This window comes from Olea europaea, chromosome 12 (genome assembly GCF_002742605.1).
Source record: "Olea europaea var. sylvestris chromosome 12, O_europaea_v1, whole genome shotgun sequence".
Classification (NCBI taxonomy): domain Eukaryota; kingdom Viridiplantae; phylum Streptophyta; class Magnoliopsida; order Lamiales; family Oleaceae; genus Olea; species Olea europaea.
In genome coordinates this window covers 23,690,526-23,694,541 of record NC_036248.1, presented here as the reverse complement: position 1 = coordinate 23,694,541, position 4,016 = coordinate 23,690,526, and the positions used below count along the sequence as shown (strand labels likewise).

At 31.7% G+C, this 4,016-nt stretch overlaps 1 long non-coding RNA gene across 1 annotated transcript; it reads right to left on the bottom strand.

Moving 5' to 3' along the window:
- Positions 1–534: 534 nt before the first annotated feature.
- On the bottom strand, positions 535–2,556 carry LOC111407046. Its single transcript, XR_002705019.1, has 2 exons — positions 2,293–2,556; positions 535–763 (listed from the first exon to the last, which is right to left on the bottom strand). It is a non-coding gene; the product is annotated as an uncharacterized LOC111407046 (long non-coding RNA).
- Between the last annotated feature and the right edge of the window lie 1,460 nt (positions 2,557–4,016).

Here is a 4,016-nt window from a genome sequence, read left to right as displayed (position 1 = left end):
AATGTTCCCCATATCATTGTACATTTTGAGTTATATTATTATTATTTTTTTCAACATGTTTGCAAATGTTATTGCTCCTTATGTTCGCATAACAATTAGAGTTTCCCCTAATCGTTAAAGTTGTATGTCAAATGTTTCCCCATATGGATGTAACGCTAGCCACATAAATAGGATTGATGTTCGAATGTAGTTGAAGTTGTATGTCAAATGTTCCCTCCATATTATTGTACACCATGCAGTTATATTATCAATTTGCTTCTCAACATATTTTCAAATGTTATTACTCCTTATGTTCACATAAGAATTACAGTTCCCCCCATCATTGAAGTTGTATGTCAAATGTTTTCCCCATGTGGATGTAACGCCAACCACATAAATAGGATTGATGTTCGAATGATGTTGAAGTTGTATGTCAAATATTTTTCCCCATATTATTGTACATTCTGAAGTCATATTATCATTTTGCTTTTCAACATATTTGCAAATGTAATTGCTCCTTACCTTCGCGTAACAATTAGGTTCCTTCTATCCACATGCAGCACAACATCTCGACTATTAAATTGACGATCCTAATAGATGGTTTCTGTCATTCTCGACAAATGTTTGCAAATTACAAAATCCCACTTCTTTGAACAGTATGGTATACAATCAAATTTTGGACATAGTATAACTTTTTCAATACAAAACTTACAGTCCGCCTTTGCCACGTCATAAGTTGAAGGAACTTCATCATTGTCCAAGTACAACACTTCGGGCCAGTTGCCTAGACCAAGATACAACAACAAATAAAAATTTCATATCATAATATTTCATACATGTTAATGCCTAACACACGTGTAATGTTTGCATGAACCAATGTTGGACGGGACAGATGACAGCCAAACTGATCTTTCGAGAAAATGTTATGTGTCAAGAAAAACTGGCTGTAACTGTTGATCTCGACAGATCATATATCGAGAAAGATAGTTAATCTTGAAGATGACTCAACTCATCTGTCGATATTTAGCCATCTGTTGAAAATTACTGCTATTAATTGTCAGGAACGATAGTTCACTGCGATGTCATTTGTCTACTGAAGTGAACTGTTGGGAATTTACTTTTGACCTATAAACCACCAAAATGATAAAGGAGTAAAAGGTATTAAAGAGTTCATAAACGCTGTTTCATGCCATTTATCTTAAGCATTAATAGTACAATATTGCAAAATTGTTGAATTAAGAAGTCTCCATTTGACCTTCTAAAACACCAAAATAAATCAATGATAGAAGGGAAAAAATAGTACTTATAAGAGTTCGTAAATGAGTAAATTTTGCCATCAAAATGATCACTTATTAGCTTTTCTTAAAAATAAATCATATTGGTGTTCCTTTCCAACCAAACAAAGTCCGTCAATCTTTGCATCCTCCAAGAGATAATTTGAATGAGCTCGTCGTCAAATTTAAGTAAGATATATTTGACAATGTAATTTTAACATATCACGACGATATAATCAAAGATGTGTCCAAATAAAGAAGAGAAACCATATGTATATTTAATCAATTCAAGAAAATTAACATAAAAAAGAACATGAAAAACAATAATGAGGGGGAGGGGGGGGGGTTAGTTCAATCTCTATTAAACACATCAGAAAAATCCAATTACATGCACAAAGTTATATGAAGCATATGCTAAAGCTAGTGATGGACAAAAGAATCAAAACCAAGTTAACAAAATTGAATCGATGGGTTCAGTTTTTCCTTAAATTTTAGTGGTTTTAGTTCATAGAAGTTTTGAGAATCGAGAATCAGCTGATTAACTTGTTCTTGGCTATAGAAATTAGAATTTTTTTCAAGTTTAAGCACAAACTAGAGAATCAAAGAAAAAACAGAGTCTACCAAGATGTACTTGCATATTTTGAACACTCGTTTCATTGCTATTTTGCTCATCACAAGAACAGCAAATTTAGTTAAAAGTATTTTTCATAACTGATACAAACAATAGGTGAAAAATTAATCCCTCTATCAATAATCACAAAATAAACCTCACAATTGCGTAAAGTTTCACATTGCCTAATAATGCCACCTCTATTTTGAATTTTTGATGAAGTTCCCAAAGTACATCTCACATATCACAAACACAATTCACAAATCAATTATCCAAAGCAAATTTACAAATCATAAATTGACAAAATCACAAATTCAAGAGATTGATAAATACCAATAGGTTATAAAAGCAGATGAGTTCAGCCATTCAAAAATCACAAATTCTGATATTCATAAAGTCATATAACTGTTAATGTATCGAACTTATCACCTCGTTTAAGGCTTGAACTGTTATTGGCAGGCGACCATGAGGACTGAAAGCAAGTACCAAAGATGAGAGGAGGAGTAGGCAGCAACGCTCGTGACTAAATAGTTTGCGGTTTTACCATTTGTAGTTTTCCCTTTCCAATCATTGAATCGCTGACAGGAGGGAGCCAGGGATGGGATTTTAAATTGCTGAGTTAGTGGGTTTTGCTTCAGAGTTTGGTAATGGAAAGTGGGAGGTTTCTCTCGTGAATGTTGATAGCAGGGAATGGTTATTGACTTATTTCAATTGAATTTGGTTTTGGTTTTTCAATTTTTTTCCAAAATTTTGAGTACAATTGTGAGGTGATTGTTTGTCACATTTTTTTTTATTTTTTGTACCACTTTTTTATGTTGTCAAGCTAAGGATGTGTAGGATATTTAAATTTTGTAGAGGGGCAAAAATGTTCAAAAATGACAATCTTACAAAGATTTTGAAAATGTAAAACCAAAAATTGACATTGAGCACAATTTCCTCTATTTTTATTATACACTGATTGTTTGTCCCTTGTTTCTGGAAACAACCCTTTTCAAACTAATTAAACGTAGATGATTTAAAATCAAATTTGTCATTCACTCGATTCACCATTAGATTTTACAATAGTACCGTTTAGCACCCATTTTTTTCAAATTACATTTTTATCTCTCTTCTTTTCAACCACACATTTTTTATTGAAATAATATTACACATAAATCAAAAAAATTTCCTTACTTTTCAACCACACATTTCCGATCAATTTACTATTCAAAAATGCATTTTTACATAAAAATGTCTCCCAAACACCCTCTTATTTTTAACTCAAAATCTCCTAAATTGGTTACTATTTCTTGATTCTACATCCGTTGACCATAGGTCCGGTTATACGCCCTCCTTCTTAAATCGTCTTTTGTTTTTGCGTTCTTTAGAGCCCATGGGCTAAATAGTATTCCACCTCAACGAACAAAGAGATGTGGAAGGAGACGGAAAGCGCTTTTCAAGATCGAGTTTGATTTGTTTTGCATCAAAATAAAAAAAGATTGAGGATGATTTGGCCGATGTCTTATATAACAGAAATAAGGTTTCGTTTGATTGTAAGAATGGAATTTGTGTGGAAAAAAGAAAGAATTTCAAAGAATTGAATTGTCTAGAACTTATTTTACGAAAAATTGTTGTTACACCCAAAATTTTCATAAATTTTGAGGTGTCACAAAAAACTCGCTTTTGTTTGTTTTAAATACGGAACGATAAAAATAGATTTCTTCAAAAATAAACTGCTGAAATATCCAAAAATTTAAACTAAATATGGAAAATTTTATCTTAAAAAAATATTAACATAGACAACTAACTAATTAAATAACATGTCTTTGAATAAATTAAACTAACTAATAAATTTAAAGACAACCAAAAAAGTTTAGTACTTTTCCCTTTCGACTTCTCTTGGCAATCCGCATCACTATCTCGTCACAGTTCTAATTAACGAAAACTAATCTGAAAATTTTGTATGAGTGAGTATTTAAAAATACCCAATAAGATACGTGCATTTTTCATACACAATTATATAACAAATAAAACCTACACTTCATACCACTCTACTCTTATGAAGTATATTGGTGATCAAGCGACACACCCATCTCCTCTTATAATCCCGTAGGATTTCATCTCTCTTTTTCTCGAAGGTCCAGTAGCAATCCATGCATATTTAATTGAAATAT